Source organism: Oncorhynchus gorbuscha, linkage group LG24 (assembly GCF_021184085.1).
Source record: "Oncorhynchus gorbuscha isolate QuinsamMale2020 ecotype Even-year linkage group LG24, OgorEven_v1.0, whole genome shotgun sequence".
In the NCBI taxonomy this organism is placed as follows: domain Eukaryota; kingdom Metazoa; phylum Chordata; class Actinopteri; order Salmoniformes; family Salmonidae; genus Oncorhynchus; species Oncorhynchus gorbuscha.
The window spans coordinates 14,835,049-14,853,743 of record NC_060196.1 but is presented as its reverse complement, the minus strand read 5'-3'; the positions used below and the strand labels follow the sequence as shown (position 1 = coordinate 14,853,743).

At 45.0% G+C, this 18,695-nt stretch overlaps 1 non-coding gene across 1 annotated transcript; it reads right to left on the bottom strand.

The window, feature by feature from the left end:
• Window positions 1-2,425: 2,425 nt before the first annotated feature.
• Window positions 2,426-2,505, bottom strand: trnat-ugu. Its single transcript has one exon. It is a non-coding gene; the product is annotated as a tRNA-Thr (tRNA).
• Window positions 2,506-18,695: the final 16,190 nt, after the last annotated feature.

The window sequence follows — 18,695 nt, the reverse complement described above, 5'->3', positions numbered from 1 at the left end:
AGTCACTTTATCTCTATTTATACAGTGCTGTGAAAAAGTATTTGCCCAATTTCAAATTTTTGAAACAGAATGTTATCAGATCTTCAACCAAAACCTAATATTAGAAAAAGTGAACCTGAGTGAACAAATATCACAGCAATTACATACTTATTTCATTTGTTCCAAAAACTAAGTTAAGCAACACCCAATGCCCCAGTGTTAAGTTAAAAAGTAATTGCCCCCTTACACTCAATAACTGGTTGTGGCACATTTAACTGCAATGACTCTAACCAAATGCTTCCTATAGTTGTTGATCAGTCTCTCACGTTACTCTGGAGGAATTTTGGCCCACTCTTCTGTGCAGAACTGCTGTAACTCAGCGACATTTGTGGGTTTTCAAGCATGACCTTCTCGTTTCAAGTCCTGCCACAACATCTCAATTGGGATTAGGTCTGGACTTTGACTAGGCCATTCCAAAACTTCAAATATGTTGCTTTTTAACCATTTTCATGTAGACTTGATTGTTTGTTTTGGATCATTGTCTTGCTGCATGACCGAGCTGCTCTTCAGCTCACAGACGGATGGCCTGACATTCTCCTGTAGAATACTCTGATATAGAGCAGAATTCATGGATTCTTCTATTAAGGCATGTCGTCCAGATCCTGAGGCAGCAAAGCATCCACAAACCATCTCACTTCCACCACCATACTTGACCGTTGGTATGAGGTTCTTAGTGTGGAATGCAGTGTTTGGTTTTCGCCAGGCATAATTCAACCTGAGGAAATCCCAGGATCTTACTTTTTTCACTATCAGTCACCTCCTCACCCTACAGATTTGCCGAGTTTGAAAGGTTAAAAATCAACACCATCCGACAGAACACGGTATCTTCCAACCTTAGCCCCACTCTGTATCTCTCCTTCAATGGCCACATTAGTCCGGTCTGTAAAACATCATTCTTTCACCTGAACAACATCTACCAGCTAAGATCCTCTCTTATCAAATCTGACGCAGAAAAACTAATCCATATGTTAATTTTCTCCAGAATTGATTATGGGAACACAGTACTTGGACACCTGCCTGTAAATTAAATTAATAAACTACAGCTCATCCAAATGAGTTCCGCAAGGATTCTGACACAAACAGCAAAGTCTGCCCACACCACCCCTATCCTTGTTGATCTCCTGTTCCTAAAATATTTGACTATAACATCCCCTACCTCTTCTATAAAGCCCTAAACAGCATCTGATTTTTTTGGGGGGGGGGTGCTGTGGTAGGGTCTCAGATGGTTGAGGGGCAGCTCTCGGGGGAACTGTGGGGAGGATCTTGGATGGTTAGTGCCTGGATGTTGTGAGTTTGGGACGGTGGCCGAGAGGTTGCTAGTTCGGGTCCCCAATTTGTCTTGGTGTGAGATCTGTCGTTGTGCCATTGGGCGGGACGCATGACTTTGGTAGCTCCTTTGGGTTGCTCTGGATGGGAGTGTCTGCTAGATGACTGAATGTAATGTCAATGTTGAGCGACGTCACTTCAGGTAGATTGTATGTTTTGAAGGATTGGACCTTTTTTTTCAATTTTCGTGACAACCCAAATCTAACTGGCTGTAGCTCAGGACCTGGAGTAAGGATCTGAATATTATTGATAACATTTGAAAGGAAACACGTTGAAGATTGTGGAAATGTGAAATGAAAGTAGAAGAATATAACACATTAGATCTGGTAAAAAAAAAATACAAACAAAAAAATGTGTTTTATTTAAATGTTTTTTTTCATCCTTGAAAGGCAAGAGAAAGGCAATAATGTATTATTGCAGTTTAGGTATTATTGCAATATTTTACAATATTTTGTATCACGTCTGCCCAATTAGACATGTTCGATTTAATTTACTATTAATGTGCAGTTGTAATGTTTTTTCAGGTAGAATATAATTTTACAAGCTTGGGCGTGTGCCAATTGGATGGATTAATTGTACATAGAGTGCACTATGTAGCCTACTGAAGGGTACCTTTTTCATTGTACATAGGGTGCACTATGTAGCCTTCGGAAGGGTAATGGTGATATACAGTTTATTCAGAAAGTATTCAGACCCCTTGATTTTTTGTTCTTATTTTGTTACGTTACAGCCTTATTCTAAAATGGATTTAAAAAAAGAATAAATCTACACACAATACCCCATAATTACAAAGTGTGCATTCTGTTTCCATTGATCATCCTTGAGATGTTTCTACTTATGTGTAGATTGTGTAGATGAGTCCACTTGTGGGAAACACCTGAGGGAAATTCAAATAATTGGACATGGTAGACTATAGTCTACTAGAGTGTAGGCTATTGGCTATCAAATGGTATGACATCTAGGCCTTGTATTGAGATAATATATAATAATAATAATATATGCCATTTAGCAGACGCTTTTATCCAAAGCGACTTACAGTCATGTGTGCATACATTCTACGTGTGGGTGGTCCTGGGGATCGAACCCACAACCCTGGCGTTACAAGCGCCATGCTCTACCAACTGAGCTACACAGGACCACACTGAGCATACCAAACATCAGGAACACATTCCTAATATTGTGTAAATTGTCTCAATTGTCTTAAGGCTTAACAATCCTTCTTTAAAATTTCTTCAGGATAGAGTCTATATTTCTCCATTTCCGCCTGACTGACGTGCCCAAAGTAAACTGCCTGTTACTCAGGCCTATTATATGCATATAATTGGTAGCATTGGATAGAAAACACTTTGAAGCTTGTAGAAATGTTAAAATAATGTATGAGACCATAACACAATTGATATGGTAGGACAAAATTCAAAGAAAAAATAACCAGAATTATTTTGGGGGAGATCCCATGCTCTTATCATGGAGAGCTATGGGTCCCATGCAATTCCAGCTCCCAGATTGCAATTCCTAGGGCTTCAACTAGATGTCAACAGTATTTGTTCAAGGTTTCAGGCTTGTTTCTTCCCAAACGAGGAAGAATTTGGAGTTTTCGCTGAGAGTCAAAGTTGGAAATCAATCTGTGTGCAAGCGACGAAGAGGACGCGCTCTTGCTCATTTTACTTTTATATTGAACATACTTCTTTCCATATGAAATATTATAGTTTATTTACATTTTAGGGTACCTGAGGACTAAATAAAATCTAGTTCAACTTGTTTTAACAAAGTTTAGCGGTAGCTTTTTGTATGCCTTTGTCTGCAAGTTGATTACTGAAATCGATGGCACCAACTAAACTGACTTTTTGGCATTTGATTAAAGAAGGATTTTAACTAACAAAACAACCATGCATGTTGTAGCTGGGACCCTTTGCATTGCAAACAGAGGAATAATTTCTAAAAGTATGTGATTATTTAATCAGCAGGACACCTGTCTACCAAATCCGTTGTATGATCATAAATGTTAAATATTACGATTATTTATTTGAATTGCGGGCCCTCCAATTTCACCGGATGTTGTCGACAGGTGTCCTGCTAGCGGGACGCCTAGCCTTCTTGTCTCCTACCCTTCATCTACACTGATTGGAAGTTACATCAATAAGGGATCATAGCTTTCAGCTGGATTCACCTGGTCAGTATGGCATGGAAAGAGCAGGTGTTCATGTTTTGTATGCTCAGTGTAGATCGACCATTTAGAAAAAAAAAAAAAAAAAATGGTTTTACAATGCACAATTAATGTGCAGTTGCAATGTTGTTTTTGAAATAATAGAATTTTGGGGTGTAGATTAATTTAATGGAATCCGGCCCGTCAAGATCAGTCACAAGTACAAAGGTGCTGCTGTCAAGCATCTTCTTTAATTAAGGGGTGAGTCAGTGTCATTCATGTTCAGAACATTATAAGCTCCTGAGTCATTCATGCATTTGTAACATAGTCTACCTACAGTAACATAGTCAACATCTTATCTACACTAGGGAGTGTCCTATTTGTCACAAGATAGTTATTCAAAAAAACAATTTAGTAATATGATAAATATGGACAATATAATGTAATGCCACAATTCTCTTTCTCAAGCTTTCTCATTCAAGTCTAAGACATTTGATTAATTTGGCTCCACACTGGACACACACTGGTTGAATCAACATTGTGAAAAAGATGTTGAATTGACGTCTGTACACAGTGGGCTGATAATTTAGTTTCACAAAAATAATTTTACATTAATCTATTTGCAACACATTATAAAGCGTGTTAGACAAAGGATGTTTGACCACTTCTATTCAGTTTTTATTCTTGCAATGGCTCCACCACCACCTGTGAATGTACACTGCAATGTACACTGCAAAAGTATGTGGACACCCATTCAAATTAATGGTTTTGTCTGTTTCAGCCACACCGCTTGCTGACAGGTGTATAAAATTGAGAACACAGCAATGTAATCTCCATAGACAAACATTGGCAGTAGAATGTCCTGTACTGAAGAGCTCAGGGACTTTCAACGTGGCACCGTCATAGGATGCCACCTTTCGAAACAAGTCAGTTCGTCGAATTTCTGCCCTGCTAGAGCTATTCCGGTTAGCTGTTAAGTGCTTTTACGTGTAAAATGGAAACATCTAGGAGCAACAATGGCTCGGCCACGAAGTGGTAGGCCACACAAGCTCACAGAACGGGACCGCCGAGTGCTAAAGCATAGCGAGTAAAAATCGTCTGTCATCGGCTTCAACACTCACTACCAAGTTCCAAACTGCTTCTGTAAGCATAAGAACGGTTTATCAGGAGCTTCATGAAATGCGTTCTCTTTCAAGTGTTCGTTTTGGTATTTCACTTATTACACAACGTATTCATCAGAAGCTTTACTACAATACGCCAGCCATGATTGGCTGGATGTCGAGACGTGTGCTTTGGGGAAGGATGTCCTTCCTACCCTAGAAAGGGCCAAATGCAGCTTCTATAAGTAATTCAAACACCTCTTCTCGCTTTTCATCATAAAGCTTACCTTGACACGACTTTTCCTGAAATAGCTAAACTGTCCACAGACGTGAGCTTACAACTCGCTCGCCGGGCACTATTCTCATGATTGTGCGGTGGTGACTATTTTCCTTTCCCTTCAACATAGCTAGAGAAATATTGTTTGAGGTAGGAACTAATTAGTTCACAACCAAGTAAGCTGTATCCAAACAGTGACTAGTTGTCGGTAAGCTAGCCACCACGCCAGCTGGCTTTAGTTTTTTTACTTAAAAAAAAGTTTTTACGAGCTACACCAAGCTATCTTTTCTTACCCATCCTTTCGGAAACGGTATTCAGCCATCTCACCGAGTGCCACCGTCGGAAATATCCTACGCTAATCGCTAGTTATCAGACTAGCCAACCACGCTAGTTTTTTCTGACAGCTAAAAACATAGCATCCAAGCTATTGTGAAAAAAAGCATCTCCCAACCCAAACCAGTAGAAGCTACCAGTAGAAGCTCCCAGCACGAATCTGCTCCTGTGGAAATAAGATAGCGGCCAAGGACACACTTGATGTGGTCCACTTGCTTTGGGCTGCTACATACCCAGGAAGAATTAGCCTCCCCCGGCTCCTATCAACACTTCTTCGCAGGCTAGTGCGCCAAGCTAGCCTCAGTCAACAAGACCCTAACATTGGGGCCTGCGTCCCTGATGGCTCACCAGAGGTGATGGATATCCCAATGGGAGTTATGGCTAGCGCTAGCTGGGGTGACCAGCTCGATGCCATTTCCCCGCTGTTGGAAGATTCCAGCAACGACCTTGTGACCCCCCTACCTGGCTTCCTGATTGGAGATCGAATCACCGGATGTAGACAAAGATTCCTTCATCCCCTCAGGCCAGGCCACCAAGCCTCCTGCCGGGGAATCCAAAACCGAACTCGTGTGGACCTGCAGGACATGTGCAAATGCGCTGCAAAACTGGTGATTCCATGGTCCAATGCAGTAACAGAGACCACCATGTCCCGCTACGAGGGTAAGTTGCTTCCCAAAGACAAAATAGGCAGCCAGGCAATTACTACCATTGTTCCCAGAATGCCCATACATGGAAGTACACCTGTTTTCTCCAAGAACTGTCCAAGGTGGGTCAATGTTGGAATGTGTTGATATGAAGGGGACTGGGTTGGCCCACATTTCCCCCATAGAACCCCTGGTGGCTTCTCATTTACATCCCCAACCAGAAGTCCTCCATGACCTTGACTGACCCCACCTTACTAACCAAGTATGAGTGCTTCCAGTTCTCTGTGACGGAGAAGGTCTACAGGTTGGTGAGGGCTCTCAGTACCGCCTCCATGCTCTCGTCATACCAAGCTGAGCTACAGGAGGAGCTAGTGGTCACACCGGAGCCTGGTCTATGGGATGAGATCTATATTACCACAGACTGTAATCTGCATCTGCTCAAAGCTGCTGTCAAGGCGTCGGGGAGAGCCACGGGACTCATGATATCCAAGGAGACAGCATGATGGCTCAACCTATCCTCGATAGTGAGAAGCTGAACATCCTGGATGCTCCAGTAGACCCTAAAGACCTTTTCTGTCCCACCTTTGACATGATGCAGAAACGGTGCGAGTAGAAAAAGACGGAGGGTGAAGCCCTCCAGCTTTGTCTGCCCAGAAACACACAACCCAGTCCCTCTCCGCACCTTCGCCAGGCTGCAACAGGCCAGCCACCCTTAACCTTTAAGATCCCCAGATGCCCAGGCTGCGAACCCAGGGCAGCAGAGAAATTTGGACCCTAAGTGCCCCTGGTCTAAGAAGCCCCACTTCCCACCCATGGCACCAAGGGGCCAACCTGCTCATAACCACACCCAGGGGTTATGGGGGAAGAAGCGAATGGCCTAATGATGTCCTGATCGCCCAAGAGGGGAGAGCAGTCTCCCCAAAGCGCTGTTCTATCCCTACCTCCAACCCTGAGCCTGTTCCAGGGTGCAAGATCCCAGGCACCTCAATGTTATTTCCGGCGTACAGGGCCCAAGTTGCTGGTCACAGAGTACAGCTCAAAGAGGAGAAGAGACAATGTTCAGATGGAAACTCCTAAAAAGCTCCCCTCTTGTCTCACAAACACCCAATGTCAGTTCAAATAAAAACACTAGCGCAACCAGGTTACAGGTAAAGGGCGCAGTCAGATGTCTTTGTCTTCGTCTTGTCGTGTCCCGTGTATATATCTTGTTTTCTATTTTTTCTTTGCATATTTTTTTCTCTTTTTTTCTTAACCTCATCTTCAAAATACTCTCCAGCAACCCGCCTCACCTAATGTGGTATGGATCTGCTATTTATTTTTAAACTTTAGAACCGGGAACCCCAACAGAAGCTAGCCAGCTAACAAGATACTAGCTTGTAGTCAGCTAGCCACTGATAGCGGTCATCAGCTAACCTTTATTCCGGACAACTCTTGCCAGTCTGCACAATGCAATTCAAACCAGAGCATACCAGACTTATTTTTCTCCATATCCCCGGATTCCTACCGCAAGCTCTGAACCTTTTCACCTAGATCATCACAGCTAGCTAGCTGCTATCCGAGTGACTACTCCTGGCTAACATCTCTGTCCCGAAACAAGCACCAATTAAGGCTAATTGGTGCTTGCTTCGGGACAGAGACGTTAGCCAGACGCTAGCCCATGCTAGGCCCATCTCCCGGGTAGCTGTTTTGCCAATTGGCCTGGACCCCTTTTACTGCATATACGTTGCCCCGCCGATCCATCACGACTGGACTACCAATGTAATTTTCAACAGGCTCCTCCATCGCGACGTCCCCTGAATGCCCATCTGCTGCTAGTCTGCTAGCCGTCGCCGGCTAGCTGTCAAGAGCATATCGGACTGTTAGCTGAAAAGGTCCATCAGCCAATTTCATGGGCCACTATACCTATTTTGCCAATTTGCCTGGACCCCTTTTACTACACAGAGCAATGCTAATCCATCATGACTGGACTACCGACTGGACTACCAATGTAATCCGACGTAAAGTTTTTTTTTTGAAAAGGCTCCTCCGTCGCGATCTCTCCTGAATGCCCATCTGCTAGTCTGCTAGCTGTGGCCCACTATCTGTCTAGAGCATATCGGACTGTTCGCTGAAGAGGTCTGTTGGCCAATGTCTTGGGCCACTATACCTATTTTGCTAACTGGCCAGGACACCTTTTCTACACGTAACCAAATGAGGAGGCTACAACAGACTTCTTCCATTGCGACGTCCCTCTTAGGCCCATCTGCTAGCTTGCTAGCCCCGGCCCGCTAGCTGTCTGAATCGCCGTGTCTCCAGCCAGCCTATTTACTCACTGGACCCCAATGATCACTCGGCTACCCATGCCTCTCCCTAATGTCAATATGCCTTGTCCATTGCTGTTGTGGTTAGTGATTGTCTTATTTCAGTGTAGAGGCTCTAGCCCTGCTCAATATGCCTTGGTAAACCTTTAGTTCCACCTCCCACACATGCGGTGACCTCACCTTGTTTAAATGATGTTTCTAGAGACAATATCTCGCTCATCGTCACTCTATGCCTAGGTTTACATCCACTGTATTCACATCCTACCATAACTTTGTCTGTACATTATGCCTTGAATCTATTCAATTGCGCCCAGAAACCTGCTCCTTTTACACTCAGTTCCCACTGTACTAGACGACCAGTTCTTATAGCCTTTAGCCGTACACTTATCCTACTCTGGTCGTCTGGTGATGTAGAGGTTAATCCAGGCCCTGCAGTGCCTAGCACCACTCCCATTCCCCAGGTGCTCTCGTTTGTTGACTTCTGTAACTGTAAAAGCCTTGGTTTTATGAATGTTAACATTAGAAGCCTCCTCCCTAAGTTTGTTTTATTCACTGCTTTATCATACTCTGCCAACTCGGATGTCCTAGCCATGTTTGAATCCTGGCTTAGGAAGACCACCGAAAACCCTGGAATTTCTGACAAGATAGAACTGTCAAAGGGGGCGGAATTTCAATCTACTGCAGAGATAGCCTGCAGAGTTCTGTCTTACTATCCAGGTCTGTGCCCAAACAATTTTAAGCTTCTACTTTTAAAAATCCACCTACCCAGAAACAGGTCTCTCACCGTTGCCACTTGCTATAGACCAACTTCTGCCCCCAGCTGTGCCCTGGACACCATTTGTGAATTGATTTCCCCCATCTAATTTGAGAGCTTGTGCTGTTAGGTTACCTAAACTGGGAAATGCTTAACACCCCAGCCATCCTATAATCTAAGCTTGATGCTCTCAATCTCACACAAACTATCAATGGACCTACCAGGTACAAATCCGTAAACACGGGCACCCTCATAGATATCATCCGTACCAACTTTAGCTCCAAATACACCTCTGCTGTCTTCAACCAAGATCTCAGCCATCAATGCCTCATTGCCTGCATCCGCAATGGGTCCCCTCATCACTGTCAAACACTCCCTAAAACACTTCAGCGTGCAGGCCTTTCTAATCGAACTGGCCCGGGTATCCTGGAAGGATTTTGACCTCATCCAGTCAGTCGAGGATGACTAGTTATTCGTTAAAAGTGCTTTCCTCAACATCTTAAATAAGTATGCCCCATTCAAAACATGTAGCACCAGGAACAGATATAGCCCTTGGTTCACTCCAGACCTGACTGCTCATGACCAGCACAAAAACATCCTGTAGCGTACTGGATTAGCATAGAATAGCCCACGTGATATGCAACTTTTCAGGGAAGTTAGTAACCAATATGCACAGGCAGTTAGGTAAGCAAAGGCTAGATTTTCAAACAGAAATTTGCATCATGTAGCACAAACTCAAAAAAGTTGTGTGACACTGTAAATTCCATGGAGAATAAGAGCACCTCCCCCCAGCTGCCCACTGCACTGAGACACGGAAACACTGTCACCACTGATAAATCCACAATAATTTTTCTACAGCTGGCCATGCTTTCCAACTGGCTACCCCTACCCCGGTCAACAGCCTTGCACCCACCACAGCAACTCGCCCAGCCTCCCCCATTTCACCTTCACCCAAATCCAGATAGCTGATGTTCTGAAAGAGCTGCAATATCTGGACCTCTACAGATCAGGCGAGCTACACAATCTGGACCCTCTCTTTCTAAAACTATCTGCCAAAATTGTTGCAACCCCTATTACTAGCCTGTTCAACCTCGTTCGTATAGTCTGAGATCCCCAAAGATTGGAAAGCTGCTGCAGTCATCCCCCTCTTCAAAGGGGGAGACACTCCAGACGCAAACTGCTACAGACCTATATCTATCCTAGCCTCCTTTTCTAAGGTCTTCAAAAGCCAAGTTAACAAACCGATCACCAACCACTTCGAATCCCACCATACCTTCTCCGCTATGCAATCTGGTTTACGAGCTGGTCATGGGTGCACCTCAGCCATGCTCAAGGTCCTAAACGATATCATAACCTCCATCGATTTGAGGCAATACTGTGCAGCTGTATTCATCGACCTGGCCAAGGCTCTCGACTTTGTCAATCACCACATTCTTATTGGCAGATTCAACAGCCTTGGTTTCTCAAATGACTTGATCGCCTGGTTCTCAGATAGAATTCAGTGTGTCAAATCGGAGGGCCTATTGTCCGGACCTCTGGCAGTCTCTATGGGGGTGCCACAGGGTTCAATTCTCGGGCCAACTCTCTTCTCTGTAAACTTCAATGATGTCGCTCTTGCTGCTGGTGATTCTCTGATCCACTTCTATGCAGACAACACCATTCTGTATACTTCTGGCCCTTCTTTGGACACTGTGTTAACTAACCTGAAGACGAGCTTCAATGCCATACAACTCTCCTTTCGTGGCCTCCAACTGCTCTTAAATGCAAGTAAAACTAAATGCATGCTCTTTAACAGATCACTGCCCACACCTGAAGGCATGGAAGTCAGCCTGTTTGGCTGCAATCTTATTATTGGCTATAGTGTGCATTGGAAAATCAACACAAAATGTAAACAAGAAAGGAAGAACAATGGATGACTGAGTGAGTGAGCAACTGATTACCTTCTCATTACATCATAGTTGCTATGTGTGCTACTTGTGTTTATCATGGCACAGGCCCAGGTACTCAGCCCTGCTGTTAGATCAGGCTCTATCACATCCGGCCATGATTGGGAGTCCCATAGGGCGGTGCACAATTTGCACAGTGTTGTCCATGTTTGGCCGGGGTAGGCCGTCAATGTAATTAGGAATGTGTACTTAACTGACTTACCTAGTTAAATAAATAAAAAGATCAACAACAAAAATGCTATTTGAGAAAAGTCAGATGTTGATATGAATATTAACCTAGTCAATTAGGCCTAAAAATTGTGTGTGGTTCATTTGGTTTTTCAGGGGCTATCTAAAGCCTATACTGTACTTTCCAATGAAACATGACAATTAATATTGGCATAAAATGGAGATACAGCAAGGCAGTTTACAAATGTTCTACATGTTTCTCTTTTCATAAGGCACAATTAATGTGCAGTTTGACTGTCATTTTTGACAGAATCTAATTTTACAAGTGGGGTGTTTGCCATTTTGAAGGATTCATTGTACATAGGGTGGACTATGTAGCCTACTGTAGGGTAATGGAGATATACAGTGCATTCGGAAAGTATTCAGACCCCTTGACCCTTTTCACATTTTGTTTCTTTACAGCCTTATAATACAATTTATGAAATTGAACATGTTCCTCATCAATCTACACAAAATACTGCATATTGACCAAGCGAAAATAAGGTTTTAGTTGTTTTTGCATTTTTTCTAAATATTAAAAGCTGAAATACCTTATTAGTATTCAGGCAAGTAATTGAGCGAAGGTGCATCCTGGTTCCATTGATAATACTTGCTTCAACAACTTGATTAAGTCCACCTATGGGAAATTCAAATGATTGGACATGATTTGGAAAGCCACAAACCTGTCTATATAAGGTCCCCATAGATTACAGTGCATGTCAGAGCAAAAACCAAGCTATGAGCTCGAGGGAATTGTCCGTAGATCTCCGACACAGAATTTTGTCGAAGTACACATCTGGGGAAATGTAGCAAAACATTTCTGCAGCATTCTCTCCAAAACTCTTGAACGTGCCGTCCTTGGTCAGCTCTCCCGCTATCTCTCTCAGAATGACCTTCTTGATCCAAATCAGTCAGGTTTCAAGACTAGTCATTCAACTGAGACTGCTCTTCTCTGTATCACGGAGGCGCTCCGCACCGCTAAAGCTAACTCTCTCTCCTCTGATCTCATCCTTCTAGACCTATCGGCTGCCTTCGATACTGTGAACCATCAGATCCTCCTCTCCACCCTCTCCGAGTTGGGCATCTCCGGCGCGGCCCACGCTTGGATTGCGTCCTACCTGACAGGTCGCTCCTACCAGGTGGCGTGGCGAGAATCTGTCTCCTCACCACACGCTCTCACCACTGGTGTCCCCCAGGGCTCTGTTCTAGGCCCTCTCCTATTCTCGCTATACACCAAGTCACTTGGCTCTGTCATAACCTCACATGGTCTCTCCTATCATTGCTATGCAGACGACACACAATTAATCTTCTCCTTTCCCCCTTCTGATGACCAGGTGGCGAATCACATCTCTGCATGTCTGGCAGACATATCAGTGTGGATGACGGATCACCACCTCAAGCTGAACTTCGGCAAGACGGAGCTGCTCTTCCTCCCGGGGAAGGACTGCCCGTTCCATGATCTCGCCATCACGGTTGACAATTCCATTGTGTCCTCCTCCCAGAGTGCTAAGAACCTTGGCGTGATCCTGGACAACACCCTGTCGTTCTCAACTAACATCAAGGCGGTGGCCCGTTCCTGTAGGTTCATGCTCTACAACATCCGCAGAGTACGACCCTGCCTCAAACAGGAAGCGGCGCAGGTCCTAATCCAGGCACTTGTCATCTCCCGTCTGGATTACTGCAACTCGCTGTTGGCTGGGCTCCCTGCCTGTGCCATTAAACCCCTACAACTCATCCAGAACGCCGCAGCCCGTCTAGTGTTCAAACTTCCCAAGTTCTCTCACGTCACCCCGCTCTCTCCACTGGCTTCCAGTTGAAGCTCGCATCCGCTACAAGACCATGGTGCTTGCCTACGGAGCTGTGAGGGGAACGGCACCTCAGTACCTCCAGGCTCTGATCAGGCCCTACACCCAAATAAGGGCACTGCGTTCATCCACCTCTGGCCTGCTCGCCTCCCTACCACTGAGGAAGTACAGTTCCCGCTCAGCCCAGTCAAAATTGTTCGCTGCTCTGGCTCCCCAATGGTGGAACAAACTCCCTCACGACGCCAGGACAGCGGAGTCAATCACCACCTTCCGGAGACACCTGAAACCCCACCTCTTTAAGGAATACCTAGGATAGGATAAAGTAATCCTTCTCACCCCCCCTTAAAATATTTAGATGCACTATTGTAAAGTGGCTGTTCCACTGGATGTCATAAGGTGAATGCACCAATTTGTAAGTCGCTCTGGATAAGAGCGTCTGCTAAATGACTTAAATGTAAATGTAATGTAAATGCATTGAAGGTGGCCAATAACACAGTGGCCTCCATCATTCTTAAATGGAAGAAGTTTAGATTCAACATGACTCTTCCTAGAGCTGGCTGCTCTGCCACACTCTGCAAGTGGGGGAGAAGGCCCATAGTCAGAGAGGTGACCAAGAACCCTTTGGTAACTCTGACAAAGCAGAGTTTGTCTGTGGAGATCGGAAAACCCTCTCTGCAGCACTCCACCAATCAGGCCTTTATGGTAGAGTGGCCTGACGGAAGTCAGTCAAAGGCACATCCTCAGTCAAAGGCACATGACAGACCGCATGGGGTTTGTCAAAATGCACCTAAAGGACTCTGAGACCATGAGAAACCAAGATACTCTGGTCTGAAGAATCCAAGATTAAACTGTTTGAACTGAATGCCAAGCATCACGTCTGGAGGAAACCTAGCGCCAGTGAACGGTGAAGCATGGTGTTGGCAGCATCATGCGGTGGGGATTTTTTTCAGTGGCAGAGATTGGGAGGCTAGTCAGGAATGAGGGCAAAATGAACGGACCAAAGTAGAGATCCTTGATGAAAACCTGCTCTGGAGCACTCAGAATCAAAAAGTACCACGAACGTTCACCTTCCAACAGGACAACAACCCAAAGCAAACAGCCAAGACAACACAGGGGTGGCTTCGGAACAAGTCTCTGAATATCCTTGAGTGGCCCAGCCAGAGCCCTGACTTGAACACTACCGAACATCTTTGGAGAGACCTGAAAACAGCTGTGCAGTGACTCTTTTATTTTTAATAAATGTGCAAACATTTCTATAAACCTGTTTTTGCTTGGTCATTATGGGGTATTGTGTGTAGATTGATGAGGGTAAAAAACTATGGAATGCTAATTTTTTAATAAAGCTGTAACGTAACAAAATGTGGAAAAAGTCAAGGGTCAGTATACTTTCCGAATGCATTGTAGATAGACTTAGGTCAATTTAATGGAATCCGGCCCGTCAAGTTCAGTCACAAGTGCTGCTGTCAAGCATGTTCCTTCATTATAATTTAAGGGGTGAGTCAGTGTCATTCATGTTCAGAACATTACACGCTCCTCAGTCATCCGTGCATTTGTAACATAGCCTGCCCATAGTAACATAGCCAACATCTAAATCTACACTAAGGCATATCATATTTGCCACATGATAGTTCTTTCAAAAATCTATTAAGTTATTAGATCATTATGGGCCTGATAACCGAATGCCACAATTATCTTTCACAAGCAGTTAGACTTAAATTAAGACGTTTGATTATTTGGCCTTATAATTTAGTATCACAATAATCGTTTTATATTAGCGTATTCGCTACACATTATTTCAAACTAATCTACATGTTTCTGGTTTTACAATGCACATTTAAATATGCAGTTCTAATGATGTTACTGACAGAAAATCATTTTACAAGCTTGCCAATTTGATGGATAATTATACATCTTTATGGCTCTATGTATCTTATCGTAGCCTATAGCATAGTATGCCTATGCAAATGGTCTGACAACTAATACTGTGATTAAATGGAGATATAGATAGACCATTTAAAACTATTTGAATTGTTTCTGGGTTTAGCTGACAGAGACCCCCAGATGTTCCATGAATGCCTTCCAGACCCTTGATGTGAACTGGGGACCCTGATCAGACACTATATCCTCAGGCATCCCATAGTTCCGGAAAACGCGTGTAAACAGGGCCTCCGCAGTTTGTAAGGCCGTAGGGAGACCGGGAAAAGGGAGGAGACAACAGGACTCCAACAGAAAAACGATCCACAACGACCAGGATCGTGGTTTTACCCTGTGAAAGTGGAAGATCAGTTAAAAAATCCACCGACAGGTGCGACCAGGCCATTGTGGAACGGGTAAGGGTTGCAACTTACCTCTGGGCAGGTGTCTAGGAGCCTTGCACTGGGCGCACACTGAGCAGGAGGAAACATAAATCCTCACGTCGTTAGCTAAATTGGGCCACCAGTACCTCCCATCAAGACAGCGCACCATCCAACCTATCCCAGGATGACCAGAGGAGGGTGACGTGTGGGCCCAATGGATCAGTCGATCACGGACAGCAGATGGAACATACTGACGCCCAGCTGGACACTGAGGGGGAGAGGGCTCTGCACATGACGCTCGCTCAATGTTCGCGTCCAGCTCCCACACTACCGGCGCCACCAAACAAGAAGCTAAGAGTATGGGAGTGGGATCCATGGACCGCTCCTCTGTCATAAAGCTGGGACAATGCGTCTGCCTTAACGTTCTGGGAGCCTGGTCTGTAAGAGAGGGTAAACACAAAACGAGTGAAAAATATGGCCCACCTTGCCTGACGAGGATTCAATCTCCTCGCTTCCCAGATGTACTCCAGATTGCGATGGTCAGTCCAGATGAGAAATGAGTGTTTAGCCCCCTCAAGCCAATATCTCCACGCCTTCAAGGCTTTTACGACAGCCAACAGCTCCCGCTCCGCCGTGCTGAGCTTCTTCGAAAATAAGGCACAGGGGCGGAGCTTCAGAGCGCTGAGAGAGCACTGCTCCTATCCCAGCTTCAGATGCGTCCACCTCCACTATGAATGGGAAAGAGGGATCCGGATAAGCCAACACAGAACTGAGGTAAAGAGAGCCTTCAGGTGCCTAAAAGCACTGTTCACCTCAGCCGACCACTGCAAGCGCACCAGGCCCCCCTTTAGCAGTGAGGTAATGGGAGCAGCAACCTGACCAAAACCCCGGGTAAACCTATGGTAGTAGTTGGCAGACCCTAAGAATCACTGCACCTCCTTTACCGTGGTGGGATTTGGCCAATTACACACGGCAGCAATGCGGTTGCTCTCCTCTCCTGAAGTGGAAATCTGATGCTCTAGAAAGGAGATGGATTGTTGGAAGAACAAGCATTTCTCAGCGTTGACATATAGATTATTTTCCAACAGGCGACCAAGCACTTGGCGCCTAAGGCACACATGATCGGCGCGTGTAGCGGAGTTTATCAGGATATCATTGATATACACCACTACACCCTGCCCATGCAAGTGTCTGAAAAACTTGTCTACAAATGACTGGAAGACTGATGCAGCATTCATCAACCCATATGGCATGGCGAGGTACTCATAATGACCTGAGGTGGTGTCACAACTCCTATCGAAGGTGGCTACTCTTCCTGTTCTGGCGGCGCTCGGCGGTCGATCACCGGTCTACTAGCTGCCATCAATCCCTTTTCCCTTTTCAGTTGGTTAAGTCTTATTGGTTACACCTGTTTCTTGTTTAGGTGTTTAGTTGGGCTGTTTAAGCCGGTAAGGCCCGCCTGCTCTTTGTGCGGGCTTATTTTCCTCTGTGTTTATTGTGTGGTAGTGTATTACATTGTGTTTTCTCCTTCAGACTAGTTGGGTCTTGGTTTTTGGCCAATCACACTACTACCAACACTACGCCTAGTGCGTCACAGGTGGTGCTAAATGCCGTCTACCTTCCGAATACGCACCAGATTGTACGCACTCCTGAGATCCAGTTTAGCGGAGAAGCGTGAGCCCCGTGCATTGACTCAATCGCTGTAGTGATAAGAGGTAACTATATCTCACTGTGATTTTATTGAGAACTCGATAATAAATGCACGGGGGCAAACCGCCATCCTTCTTCTTCACAATTAAGAAACTTGAGGAGACGGGTGAAATGGAGGGCTGAATGTACCCCTGACGCAGGGATTCGGAGACATATGTCTCCCTAGCCACCCTCTCCACTTGCGACAGGGGATACACGTGACTCCTGGGAAATGCAGCGTCTACCAGGAGATCTATCGCACAATGCCCCCGTCGATGGGGTGGTAATTGAGTCACCTTCTTTTTACAGAAGGCGAGAGCCAAATCGGCATATTCTGGGGGAAATGCGCACGGTGAAGACCTGGTCTGGACTTTCCACCGTAGTAGCACAAACAGAAACCCCTAAACACCTACCTGAGCACTTTAGCGACCACCCACGTGAGAGCCCTCTGTGGCCAAGAAACAGTGGGGTTATGACAGGCTAACCAGGGTAGGCCTAGCACCATAGAATACGCAGGAGAATCAATAAGGAACAGACTCATCTTTTCCTTGTGACCCCCTGTGTTACCATACACAAAGGAGCGGTTGCCTCCCTGATTAACCCTGACCCTAATGGTCGACTATCTAAGGCATGAACGGGGAAAGGCATATCCACAGGAACACAGAACCCCTCCACAGAACCCCTCCACTGGTTTCTTGGGCTCAGTGCTAGTGAATGACACTCAACCTGTCTTCATCATAAGGGAGGTTTCTGAGTCAAAGGTGAACAAGGTAATTAGCTCACTAAAGAACTCTAAAGCCAAAGATGTGTTTGGGATGGACTCTACCTATCTTAAAAACTACAAAGAGTCACTCATTGGCCCCATTACTAAGGTCACCAACACATCTATTGGCCTCGGTGTGTTTCCAAGGGTATGGAAGTCGGCCATAATAACGGCCATCTTTAAATCAGGCGACCCTGCTGACGTGAATAACTACAGGCCCATTAGTATACTACCTGTGGTGTCAAAGGTTGTTGAAAAGTGTGTAGCAGAACAACTGATTGCCCACCTCAACAACAGCCCCTTCACATTACACTCCATGCAGTTTGGCTTCAGAGCGAAACACTCCAAAGAATCGGCCAAAATGTGAAGTCCAAGATGGACAAAGGGAGTGCTGTTGGGGCTGTGTTTCTGGACCTAAGGGAGGATTTTGATACTTTTAACCATGAGATTCTCATCACAAAATTGTCCAAGTTCAACTTTTCCCCTGATGCCTTGAGATGGATGAAATCATACCTTGAAGGCAGAACTCAGTGTGTCAGAGTGAGCAATGAGCTGTCGCTTACTCGTAGCTATGATGTGGGCGTGCCCCAAGGGTCAATACTGGGGACCCTCCTGTTCAGCCTGTACATTAATGATCTGCCTTCTGTCTGTACTGGGTCTGAAGTTCAAATGTATGCAGATGATACAGTGATATATGTGCATGCAAAGAGCAAACAACAAGCTGCACAAGAACTCCCTACTGTAATGGTCCAGGTTACAAAGTGGTTCAGTGACTCGTGTTTGCATCTCAATGTGAAAAAAACTGTTTGCATGTTCTTCACAAAGAGGGCAACAGATGCTACTGAGCCAGATGTCTATGTGTCAGGGGAGAAGCTCCAGGTGGTATCCGATTTTAAGTACCTTGGCATCATACTTGATTCCAACCTCTCTTTTAAAAAGCATGTGAAAAAGGTAATTCAAATAACTAAATTCAACCTAGCTAATTTCCGATTTATACGAAATTGTTTGACTACAGAGGTAGCAAAACTGTACTTCAAATCTATGATACTCCCCCACTTAACATACTGCTTGA